Below are 13,650 nucleotides of genomic sequence, written 5' to 3' on the forward strand. Positions count from 1 at the left end.
CCAGCATTGATCACATATCTTGGGGAACCCAGGTTTCTTCTCCAGAGAGAACCCAGCTCACTCCATTGGGCGAGAGACATATCCATGGTACCAGTCACCGTGACCTCAGCATTAACAGAGAACTCAGGCAACAGCTGTGGGCAATTGGATTGTAAGAAGAGGGTCCCTCTTGACACAAGGGTCAGAGGGGCCAATACAGGAAAAAGGAAAGTCCCGGGACAGGGCTTTCTCAGCCCAGGATGTCAGGCTCTTGGCACAAGACAACTCCATGTATGGGACATATACCAAACATCCATAGTCACGGCATAAAAGGGAGATGCCCTTCCTGGAACAGTAGGGTAGGGAGATTCTAGAAAAGGCTGTGTTCAGGAGAGAAGGAGAAAGGCCAAAGAACCAGCAAACAAATAGTTAGATTTTAAAAAAAGGAAAAAGGAAAGGAGATGTGGGGCAAAGCTGGAACATAAGGACAGACAAAAAGGGGGCACATGTGATCCTTCCAATGGACAAGTGGTTCCAGCTCAGGGCTGCACATCTACTGCAGACGGGCACTGGTCAGGTGTGCTAGGTTGAGGCGGAGATGGAGGGCGGTGAGACATAAGGTCGGACTAGACGGTCTGGAATCCACACAGGTGAGTCTGCGTCCTGTGGAAATATACAAGCATATCCTCTCCCCCGGGTTAAAAGTACATCAGGTCCCTTCCAGGCTCCTGTAAGCAAGTCTCTCCATTTGACGAGGACTTTAGGTTTAGTTAGATCAGGGTTCCAATGTCTGTACATAGGGGAATTTCCCTCAGAATCTACATTTAGTATATTAATTACAAATAAAGTATGTTGTAGAACATGATGAGGAGAGGAATATTTAAATTCATTTTCTTGTAATTTTTTAATTTGTGTTTTTAAAGTTTGGTGAGCCCTTTCTACTATTGCTTGGCCTTGAGGATTGTAAGGTATTCCTGTAGTATGTGCGATGCCAAATGTAGAGCATAAGTTTTTAAAAGCTCTAGAGGTATAGGCAGGCCCATTGTCTGTTTTAAGTGCCCTTGGTATTCCTAGGTAGGAAAAACATTGGAATAAATGTTGACTTACATCTTTAAAGGCTTCTCCTGTACGTGCAGAAGCAAGGATAACATGAGAAAAGGTATCAATACAAACATGCACATAGCAAAGTTTGCCAAAAGATGGGACATGAGTAATATCCATCTGTCATAAGTCACAGGGTCTAAGTCCTCTAGGATTAACTCCAGTAGCAGGGCTAGGAAAATGAGTAGGACAATGGCCGCAGTCACGCACAATACTTCGAGCAGCTTCTCTAGATATGTGATAATATAGACGGAGAGCAGAAGCATTTTGATGGTGAATGGCATGAGACCGCCGGGCTTCTTCTAGAGCTGTACAAACTACTGGGCGAGTTAATAGATCCGCCTGATAATTTCCTTCGCTTAAGGGTCCTGGTAGGCAGGAATGAGCTCTAATATGTCCAATATAGAAAGCCTTTTCTCGTTTATGAATGTAAGTTTGTAGCTGAGTTAACAGAGAAAATGGCTGTTCTTCCTTGTGGGAGAGAGGCGGTCTCAATATGAGGAAATAATTTAACTATATACTGAGAGTCAGTGTACAAGTTAAAGGGAACCTGTTGCAATTGTTCAAAAGCATAAATGACTGCCAAAAGCTCCGTTCTCTGGGCTGACGTCTCTAGGGTTTGTTGAACATGGGTTATTGAGTCAATGATTGTTACTGCCCTACCATTAGAGGAGCCATCTGTGAATACTAAGGAGGCAGGAGGTGATAATGGCTCTTTTGAACATTTAATAGGAAATATAAATGGATGTAGGGAGAGAAATTGCAATATAGGTGATCTTGGCAAATGATGTAAAATTTGTCCTGGGAAGTTACCTATAGCTATTTGCCACTCTTCTTCAAATTGTAATAGTGTGTCTAATTGTTCTCTTTTATAAGGTATTATAATCTCAGTAACTTCTCTTCCAAAGAGTTCGATACTGTGACGTCTACCTCTGATAATGAGAGTGGCCACTAGGGAAGGATAGGATGGTACAATCTTCCTAGGAGTGACAGGTAAATGTATCCATTCTAATGGTCCTTCCTGCCATAAACATCCTGTAGGAGTATATTTAGTGGCTAGAATAATTAAGGCCCAAGATTTGGAATAATCTAGATACTGTAGTTGCTGTTTATTGATGGCCTGTTCTATTTTTGCTATAGCCTTTTCTCCTTCTACAGTTAATTGTCGTGGAGACTTAGGGTTAGAATCTCCCTTTAAAGTGTCAAATAGAGGTTTTAAGTCAAGAGTGGTTATTTTTAGATATGACCTGACCCAGTTGATATCACCTAATAGTTTCTGATAATCATTTAATGTGTTTAAATGATCTTTTCTTAATTGTAAAGGCTGATGGGTGATAGTAGAGGTATGTAATATTCTGCCTAAGTAGGAAAAAGAAGGTTCAGTCTGAATCTTTTCTGGGGATATTTTTAGACCATGTTCTTCTAAAGCAAGGACGGTCTGAGTAAGAATTTCCTGTAAAGTAGCCCGATCTTTATGAGCTAGTAAAATATCATCCATATAATGAATAAGATATAGATCTGAAAATTTCTTTCTAATAACTTGCAATGCCTGATCTACAAACTTTTGACATAATGTAGGACTATTTTTCATCCCTTGTGGGAGAACCTTCCATTGATATCTCTGATAAGGCTGTTTAAAGTTTTCTGATGGTATGCTGAATGCAAATCTTTGACAATCAGCTGGGTGAAGAGGTATAGTGAAAAAACAATCCTGTAAGTCAATAACAACAACACAATACTCCTGTGGAATTGCCACAGGGGAGGGCAATCCAGGTTGTAAGGAGCCCATATCTTCCATGGTGTCATTTATGGCTCTTAGATCTTGCAAAAGTCTCCACTTGCCTGATTTCTTTTTTATTACAAATATAGGTGTGTTCCAGGGACTATTTGATGGCTCTATATGTCCCTCTGCTAATTGCTGATCAATTAATTGTCGGGCTGCTGCTATTTTCTCAGATGTTAAGGGCCATTGCTCGACCCACACTGGTTGTGATGATTTCCAGACTATGGGATCAGCAGTCCTATGGGCAATGGCCCCAATTATAAATCCTGTCGAGGAGTGTGAGGTATTACTCTCTTTTCCTAATCCCTTTTCTGGATTAAATCCCATGTGCAGCATCTGTGATGTTACTCTATCACTGGGGCTATATAATAGAACTCCCATTTGAGACAAGATATCTCTTCCCCATAATGTAAAGGGGATAGTCGTAATTACATAGGGACAGAATGTTCCTGAATGTTGATCTTCATCAGCCCAAGTTAAAATCTGAGAACTCTTTTTTACATTAGATGCCTTGCCTAGTCCTACTAGGGAAGTGGAGGTGGTATGCGTGGGCCATGAAGAGGGCCAATCCTTCCCTGCTATGCAGGAAACATCTGCTCCTGTATCCAATATACCTTCAATTGGTTTTCCCTGAATTTGTAAAATTTTTGTAGGTCTAGTAGCATGGATTTCTTGTATCCAAAATGCTGCATCACTAGATCCAAAGCCTCCGGCCCCTCTAGCTTCCTGGGTAACAGCTGTCCCTATTTTATGTATTGGTAACAGGAGTAATTGGGCAATTCTCTGGTTGGGCTGAATCTGTATAGTTGTGGTGGGTGGGGAAAGTAAAATCTGTATTTCTCCTGTGTAGTCTGCATCAACAACTCCAGGGATGACTAAGATCCCCTGTAATGAGGTGGAGCTCCGCCCTAATATTAATCCTACAGTTCCCTCAGGCAGCGGCCCAGACACTCCTGTAGGAATGGCTGCTACTGGCGAGTCTGGGGTTAGTATTGTGTGGGTGGTTGAATGGAGGTCCAATCCTGCACTGCCTGGGGTTGCTCTGAAGAGGTCACTGACGGATTGAAATTTGCAGCAGAGGGGTTGAGGGTCGATGCCCCTATTATTGCAGGGGCCTGGGGCCGGCCCCTTCTCAAGTTTCCCAATTGAGGTGATGGGATATAACCTCCTTGGGAGCGATTTGTAGAATTTAAAGGCCGACCATTTTTATGGTATTTCGATCTACATTCCTTTGCCCAATGGAATCCTTTCTGACATCGGGGACAAACGGTTTTTGGAGGATTAATATTATTCCCTGATGTATTTCCAGGCTGTCGAGGAGCTTGCCATCTGGCTTGAGTATTATTTCTATTTGGGCGTTCTCTGCTAAAGTGCCCAGATAAGCCACAAGAGTAGCAGTTCATATTTCTTTTATTACCTGTATTATTGCTGGCTTGTCCTATGCCCTGTACATATTGAGGGTATGTCTCCCCTTTGAGAGCTGCAGCTATAGCTACACCCTGTATAAATGCTGGACTTACATCAGCACACTGTTTTATAAAATCATTTATAGTTCCCGTTCTGCGAATCGGCCTTAATAAAGCCTGACAGGTATTATTAGCATTTTCAAAAGCCAGTTGTTTGATTAGGATATCGGCAGCCTCTTCATTATTGATTACTCTCTTGACTGCCTGTATGAGGCGAGAAAGGAAATCCTGATAAGGTTCCTCGACCTTCTGTTTAATCTCTGTAAGGGAGGTTGTTTTTCCTGCTGTATAAGGTAGGGATTTCCAGGCATTTACTGCACAACTGGTTACTTTAATAAGTGCCTCTTTGGGCATATACATTTGCTCCTGAGCCGTGTTAAAATCACCTTCTCCTAATATCATGTCTAGGGTTACTCCTCCTCTGGATTTTTTGCTAGTGGCTACAGCTTTCTTAGCAAGATCATCATATTCACTTTTCCATAATAAGTAATTGCCTCCTGAGAGACAGGATTTACAAACCTGTGACCAATCATAAGGAGTCATCCATTTATTGGCTAGGGTTTCTACCAAGGTTAGTGTGTAAGGAGCTAGAGGTCCATATTCAGAGCAGGCCAATTTTAATTCTTTAAGTATTTTGTAAGGTATAGCCTCCCAGGTGGGGCTTTCGTCCTCATCAAACTCATTCTCATATGCAACTGGGAAGCAGAGTGAGAACTCAAGATCTCCATTAGCTTCAGCTTCTCTTATCGCCCTTTGAAATTTAGACGTGGAGCTCCTAGGAGCCGCAGGACCTGGTTTAGGCTTCCTTTCTAATTTAGGGAGCCTGTTTTGAATGGGAGGGCCTCTCTCCTCTCTACTGACTGGAAAGGAACAATGATCATGTTTATGATATTTATTCTCCTTCCGATCAGTAGGCATAGCTAAATTGCTCTTAGATTGAGCTGGAGACAATAATGATGTATCCTCTCTAGGTGGAGCCGAGGGACTACTTAAAGTTTGAGAAAGTTCAACCGTTTTTTGCCTCTGGTGCCAAGGTGCCACGAATTGAATTCCAGAGGGAAAAGCTATTTGCTGGGATCTTCTTGTTATGCCCAGATTTCAGGATCCCCAAGAAACCACATCAGGGAGCCAGCCAGTCCGATGCAAAAGCATAAGAGTCTTTATTCGAGCTAGCTCGGCTCCCCCACCTTGCCGACGCAGCGACAGGAAGCAGAGAGAGATAACTCTGTGTGGAGACGGGTTATATAGGGGGAGTTGGAGGAAGGGGAGGAGAAAGGACTGTGCTCTGCCGATTGGCCAGGCACAAGTCGGTGTCTTGTTCCTGGGTGTGGCTAGCAGAGGCTTAGACTTCCGGGAAGAAGCTCCTTGCCAAGCACGTGGCCAAGGTAAGATGGAGCACTTACCCTGGGGCAAGGTGGAGGACGTAGCCCTTACCCTGGGGCAAGGTGGAGAGCCTAGCCTTTACCCTGGGGCAAGGTGGAGGGCCTAGCCCTCGCCCTTTCATTCCCCCCTTTGTCTTGGAACTTCCGGCTCAATCATGAGACGGACTGCATTTCTATTCCACCGTTGCTAGAGGCCCGTACTGGGCATATCTTAACAAATGGTCTGGTGGAAGGGAAATAAACCATTTTAGCTTTAACAACTTCTATTGAAATAGGATTTTTCTTCTTAAAATTCCTCCATGGCTATCAAAAAGCCAAATCAAGATTAATTTATCTACTGTCCTGATGTTTGCATAAACACAACAAGAATGGTAACTGACTACCTTTGCTGGAATCTCATGGTTGAATCTTAATATGCCCCGTAGGGCCAGGAAGCCACGCCACCCAGCTGCCATCAGGCCCGCCTGCAGTATCTGCTGAGTTAGGTGAATCCCTCACCTGTAGCAACTCCACCTGAGACCACGCTCTAGGCTTTAAGGCCCATCTCAGTAGCCCTCTTACTTGTTGCGGCCCAGAGTGTGTGGGGGTTCCGCAGGAACGCAGAGGCATCCCTACTGCTCCCCTTCTACTCTTACCAACCGCCAGTGATGGTAGGGCATCGGCTTGACACTCCAGCGCCAGCCATATTCAGGGCTTCCAAGCAGGATACCAGGCTTTCTTCATGGCATTCTTACTGGCTTCAAGTCTTTAGAGCTGAGACAGGGCTCTTTAAAACATGATACTCCAGTCAAAGTTTTCCGTTAATAAAACCACTATTAGGAACCAGTCTTATTGAATCTATGCAAAGAAATGTATTGCCATGACTTATTTAGCATTGCCAATATTTCAGAGGAATTATGTAAGGAGAAAAACATACTAATCTGCTCTAAGATTTTCTGATTTTTCCTTCTCAAATCCTTTTCATGGAGTTATAACAAAACAAGAACTGTTGGCATTAAACTTTCTTTCTATGCAAACCATGCCTTAGACCTTCTATTCCAAACAGGCCTTTCCCAGCTTTCTACAGTTGAGGTTTGTACTACCCCTGACGTGGGCATGGTTACGCAGGCCTGCAAGACAATATACAGGCTGCCAACCATCAACTGTCTCTCAACAGAGACCAAAACCTGATGGGCACCCTTCCCTGCCCAGTTGAGCACCTGCCCTCTTGGCAGCCAGACACCCTCTACTCTTGGGGTTCACCCCACACAGTCCCCTTCCAGGACAGCCAACATACATTCAAACCTGCAAGAGAATCAAAGGTCAATATAACATATCAATACAATGAAACATAATATTGGCATCATGGCCGCTTCAGGCAGCCAAATCCTACTAAAGTCTATTCTTGACCTTCCTATGAATTATCCTTGTCTCTTTGGAGCCATGTCCATGAAGATGCAGGCATCATCTCAGTCTATTACAGAGTATTGTGGGGGCTCCCGGTAGCAGGAGTGATCGCGAGCAATGTTACCGGCATCAGGCAGGTCGAGCATGCCATAGCTTGAGCTTGAGCGGGTTGCATTGATCTCGATCAACGCTCCATTTGGTGATCACAGATGGACCCAGGTCGCGACGCCGTCTACCTTGAGAGCGGTGGGGGTCGTCAGCACCACAGTGTAGGGACCCTTCCAATGTGGCACGAGGGTCTCCTGGCGGTGCCTTCTGCTGTAGACCCAATCTCCTGGTCTGTGCTGATGAGGAGGAGTTGGGGTTGGGCTGGTCTTCTACAGATTCTAGGGCCCGTTGCCTTCCTTTCACAGGCAGGGGGAAGGGCCCATGAAATCTCTGCCCTGAGGAACTGTGAGCCCCACCCTTAAATGTCCCAATCAGACTAGAAAAGCCACAAATACCTTTTAAATCTACCCCAGAATTCCAAAATCCCAACCCAGCACAGAATATCACATAGCAAATCAAAGTTCCCAGCAAACAAACAGGAATGCTTACAAACATCAAATAAACATTTACACTTACACCGTTTCAGTGAACAAGTATTTTTACAGTCTTGGGCTCTTGAGCTGATAACAAGAATATCGCCCAAGTCCCCTGATGGGGGCCTGACAGGAACAGATGTGGGGGCCTTTCCCACATCCCAGGACAGGATTCTTGACCTATGTCTCATTCAGATAGAAACGGTTTTCATCACAAACAAACAAACAAACAAACCCAAAACCAAAAACCAAGAAAATCAAGGCCAGAAGTACCCTCTGATGTTTCAGGGATACCAAGGAAGGAGAAGTTAGGCAATGTCCAGCCTTTCTCACAATCCACCACCAGTGACCAGTTCCAGCTTACTGGCCTACCATCCATTCAAAATTTCTTTCCTCCCATCACACCAAAGTCATGCTTTTCAGTTAGTTAACACACTGTATGCAGGTAGCTTTCATCAGGCGCTAACAGGTGGCGCGTGGCGCGGCCATTTTTGCTAATTTTTTGCGCAAATGGCAACGTTCAGTAAAATTATGATAACTTTAGTTTACGTATTTATACGTTACCCGCATTCTACTGCTAGTCTATAAAAAAAAAAGTATTTTAAGACGGCTCCCGCGGAGTACTCGCAATTCACCCGAGCCGACTTAACTCATTTCCCGCAACCCAAGTGTTAAAACTTTTAGCCTTAATTTTTAGGTGACATGTAAATAATTGACATTCCTCAGATTAAGAATACATTCAAATTTAACAAGGATACATATTTAAGCAATAAGGACAGATCAATTTACAGAAGCAGAGACAGCATGCAATCCAAACCACAGCTGTGGGTAAACACATTATCTAGAGTCCTTGGGTAACCTAGGTTAAACTTAGGCATATCCTGGGTCTCCCGAACACTGAGTTGCAAGTTAGCTGGAGCTCTCCCGACTCTGGGACAGCTGCACTGTCCCTCCCAGGCAAAGGAAAAATATGCCCTTGAATATCAGCATGAAACCACAGTCTCTATCTGACTTTTAGAAATTGGATTACTGCTATCAGTCCCTTTTAAAGACTTTGACATAACCTTTGATTGTCCTTAGTTTAAGGAAAGCAGGGTTTTCTAGATTTAAGAGATCAGCTTAAAAATAAATCCGAGAGGCAAGCTTACTTCTGCCCCATAAAACTCCGCCTTAAAGCTCCACCCCTGACTAAATCAGAGGGAGGGGCCTTTGCTGTTTCAAGATGGCGCCCCCCAGGGGAGTGGCAAGTCATGCGGCTGCCAAGTCATGCAGCCCAAAATGGTGGCTGTCTACACTTTTTTTTTGCAAATCAGGACCAATAAGCAAAGGCATTTAGTTACCAGAATTACACAAATTTTCCCAATTCAATCTGAACCTTAAACTTTTAGCTGGCAAGTCAAAATATTCAGCATTTCTCAATCAGTCTAGAATCTAGCTAGCATCCGTTTTTTTCTTTGGGTAAATGATCAGTCTTGGGCTCCATCCTGCACATCTGCAAAGAGACTCTAGCTCAAAACTCTATCCAAAATCGGACAGTGCGCGCATTAGTTTTAAGCCAGCTTTTCTCTCTACATGTGCACAGAAATCCCAGACACATTTACCTGGGGAGGGGGTGACCTGTTTTCACAGATCCTCACTCAGATGCCCACCTGACTGAAGTCGTGGAGCCACACAAAGGAGGGGAGAGGGCAGGCCCCCTCCCTCCACACTCACACACTTTCACCAGACATTCACTCAGAGTTTAAACAATAACAACTTTCCAACTCCTGAGGGAGCTCTACAGCTTCCCTCAATCTCCTTGAAATGATCAATCACAATACCCAAAGGAGCAGTCTGAGTCCATCCCATAACATCCGTCCAGTAAGTCCACAGAAAACAAAAACACAGACACAGACAAACAGGGCCCCAAAGAACAGCCTTCCAACTCCATGGAAGCAACTAGACGATGGCCTTATGCCAAACCGGTGGGAGCGACCCACCTCGTCTCAAATCCGCGAGAGGAATACACATCTCTCATGAGGGGAATACACATCCCTCAAATCCGTGAGGAGAATACACATTCCTCGTGGGGAGCAGAACGTCTTCTAACTCTCCCCCGCTTGTGGTCGTACACGGCGCGTCCGCCTGGACCCCTCAGGCACAGATTCCAGAAGTGAGCTCACACAGAACAGATACAGAACAAGTCCCTGAACAGAGGCAGTAGAAAACTGCCTAGGAATGCTTCTCTTCCACCTTTTTTAAAAGATAGGCCAGATTCGAACCTTTAGCCAGTCCGAGTTTTGATGGTGAGTACCATCTAGAAGCCATTCCTCCAGATACAGGATGAGTCCCTTAGAGATAACATATATCACACAGAACAGAATACACAACACACAGACACTTACCGCGGCCAGTCAGACTCTTCGAACTGGGGGTCCCTGGATGGTCTTGGGAATCCCGGACGAGCCCCCAAATGTTATGCCCAGATTTCAGGATCCCCAAGAAACCACATCAGGGAGCCAGCCAGTCCGATGCAAAAGCATAAGAGTCTTTATTCGAGCTAGCTCGGCTCCCCCACCTTGCCGACGCAGCGACAGGAAGCAGAGAGAGATAACTCTGTGTGGAGACGGGTTATATAGGGGGAGTTGGAGGAAGGGGAGGAGAAAGGACTGTGCTCTGCCGATTGGCCAGGCACAAGTCGGTGTCTTGTTCCTGGGTGTGGCTAGCAGAGGCTTAGACTTCCGGGAAGAAGCTCCTTGCCAAGCACATGGCCAAGGTAAGATGGAGCACTTACCCTGGAGCAAGGTGGAGGACGTAGCCCTTACCCTGGGGCAAGGTGGAGGGCCTAGCCTTTACCCTGGGGCAAGGTGGAGGGCCTAGCCCTCGCCCTTTCACTTCTCAGATCCATGGTAGCTGTAATAGTTCATTAATTGCTTTCCTACTTTAGTCCAAGTTTCTAAATTAACAGTTCCATCCTCAGGAAGCCATTGACATACATCTTCTATAAAACTTTCTGTCTGACTGGGAGTAACCTTAACTCCTCTGCTAGCAAGCATATGCGTTAAAACATTAATACAGACTCTTTTTTCTTTAGACTCAGTATGACCCATCTTGTCAATCTAAGTTCTGTACTAACTACCCGCTTACCCTACTTATCCTCTATAGGAGGGGTCTGCAGCACCCTACGGTGCAGTCCTATCTGTCCCAAGTACTTCCCAAGTACGGGGGGACTTACCTAGATGCCCCACGTTGGGCGCCAGTTGCTGGGGTCCAATCCCAGCGGGTCCAGGGGTCCCCAAAGGTGTGGACGGAGTTGGCGAAGAAGGAATGACACGAAGACAGCCTTCAGTTGATCAGCAGCCTAGTCAGGACCTATAGCCAGGATTTCCAGCCAAAGTTCTGGTCGGAGCTCTGGTTAGGAACTGATGAGGTTCTGAAGTTTATTGTCTTGTTACATCCATATTTATACCAACCGATTTTAATCCTGTCAATTTCTATTACAAAGGTTAGGGCGTTTCTTATCTCCATTCCAGGGAGTAAAGATTATGTAGCTTAACTACCCGCCTGGCACTTAATTAAGGGGTTGTATCCCCTCCCTAACCTCAGGAAAAGATCCCCACCTGGGGAAACAACCTTTCTCGGAGAGGTGACCTTGGTTAAAACACATGGCTCTAAAGAGAGCAAACATATTAAGAACAATATGCTATATATGCCAGGTCCCTTGAAACATATGCTGTGCAGATGTTTCTTTCCTGCAGCGACTGTGTCAAGCAGCAAGGATGGACCGGCTCCCGGCAGAAAAGGAGCTATCAATTGTATCTTGTCTAAATCTTTAGTACAATGTAAGCTAACCAGAGTAGGGATTGTTTCTTACCACATTTTTCAGCAGTGGCAACTGTGTTTGCATATTATAAATGCATTTAATGGACATAAATTGAGAACATTCAATCCCATGTTTTCCAGGTACTATTTTCAATAACTCAAGCAACATTTGTGAAAGTACTTTATAAATTAGAAAACACCACTGAAATGCTCCTGTGAGTTATTGAGCTATGCATTTTTGGGGGGTTCTTGGATTTCACCTTTCTTTATTCTCTATCTAAGCAGACATCCCTGTATTCACTCCACTGGAGGAATGTGATTCTGCAGAGCAGACATTTGTCTGGAGCCTCCCTGTTTTTTTACCACTGGTGACCCTTCTGACTGGCTGTTGTATCTGCTCTGTAGGTCAACACTGGTGTCATTTTGGTTATTAAATATTTTTGAATATTATTAAATATTATTAAATATTTCTGGTATCATTGTGTGGTTTCATGAAATGACATTTAGATGTATTCTGGGGAGAAAATGCAAATGGGCTGCCATCATCACCATTTTTTAAAAAGGAAAATGGGGCCCAAAGAGGTTTAATGACTTTCTTAGAATCTTATAATCAATAAATTGTAGGATTGGGATTAGAACCCAGATGGACCTTCTTCAAAGTCACATGCTTTTCTATTTATTATACTGCCTGAATCCATTGTTACGTTCCAGTTTTATTAATTAACTAGTGGCCTGGTGCATGAATTTGTGTACATTGAAAGGGATTTAATTAGAAGAAATATTTTAATATCACTATTTGCTCTTTCTCTATAATAGAAGTGTCAGAGATTAAAGAAAATTAGAAAAATGTATATGAAAGTAATAAATAAACAATAACATCATATAACAACAACAAACATATGATATAAAAACATGATATAAGAATAACAAAAACATGCTATAAGAACAACATTGATTCAGCTAATTCTGTGAGGGACGGGGCTCCCTCCACCCTCCTGTCTGTGTCCTTGGTGCGGGTGAATGGGATTCCAGGCTGTCAGGCCTCTGACAGCAAGCTGAACAATGACCGATTCCACGAGGGGTGGGGCTCCCTCTGCCCTGCTCTCTGGGTCCTGGGTGCAGATATTAGGCTCCCTTCTCCATCCTGTCAGAGTCTGGACCTGCAATTGCAGGCATACAGCATTAAGCCCCCGCCAACGCCTGCAGGGATGCAACATCAAGAACCCGCCTGTGCCCATGGTGATGCAGCTTCAAGTCCTGCAGTCAATTTCTTGTGGTTGATCCCCTTGGGCAAAACTTGTTAGCAGCCTGGAACAAAGGAAAAGGGTGGCAAATAACTTCATGATTTGTCAGTCTCCCTCTGGGAGGTTCACCAAGAATTGGAAGCTAACTTGGAGGCTGATGTTAACCCTATTCAGCCTCTTATCTCTTCTGTCTCTCCTCTCTCTTCCTTAGCACTTTAGGGTTCTGCTTGGCTTCCTGCTGCCCTCCACTATTTGCCCTATTACAAAAGAACAAATGGCTCTGCTGGATTATGCAAGCAGATCTCAGGCTGGTACATTACAACACTGGGTCGTTGACCTGCTTGTTTGTATTTGGGAGGCATGTGTGAGCACATTTCCAGGCAATTGCACAAGTTTGTATAGCAAATCAGAGTACAATCCCATAAAGGAGGAGAAAAAAAACCATCAACCACCTGTTATCCCCTTTCCCAAAGCTATTTATGAAGGTCACTGCATGTGACAACAATGCAAATATGAGCAGACCCTTTTCAATATAATTTCTTTGCACTCCTGCAGACCACATGCACAGGGACATAGTGAGTGCAGGGAGTCTCATGCAGGACATTGGCATGACTGAAAATAAAAAATGGGCATCCTATCTGGTCTCTGGCCAAGTCAGCATCTCTCCACTCAACTGGATCTGTTGTCAGAAAGGAAAATGTTCCCAGGGTGGGAGACAGTAGAGAAACTTAAAGAGAATGGTTTGATTGAAGCCTGCTTACTTCGTCCTTTCTTCTTATTTCTGGTTTGGTGGATTTTATAGGTGTCTTTCATCACCTAGGTTAAGTGACCTTTCAGATAAAGTTAGACTACTCAGAGAGAGGAGGTCTAAAGGTAGGTTAAAGATATGGGCTAGTAGATGTTTGCCTTCAAGTCTTACCCTTTTTC

This window comes from Myotis yumanensis, unplaced genomic scaffold, assembly GCF_028538775.1.
Source record: "Myotis yumanensis isolate MYYU_CA2020_CCGP unplaced genomic scaffold, mMyoYum1.0.hap1 SCAF_2, whole genome shotgun sequence".
In the NCBI taxonomy this organism is placed as follows: Eukaryota; Metazoa; Chordata; class Mammalia; order Chiroptera; family Vespertilionidae; genus Myotis; species Myotis yumanensis.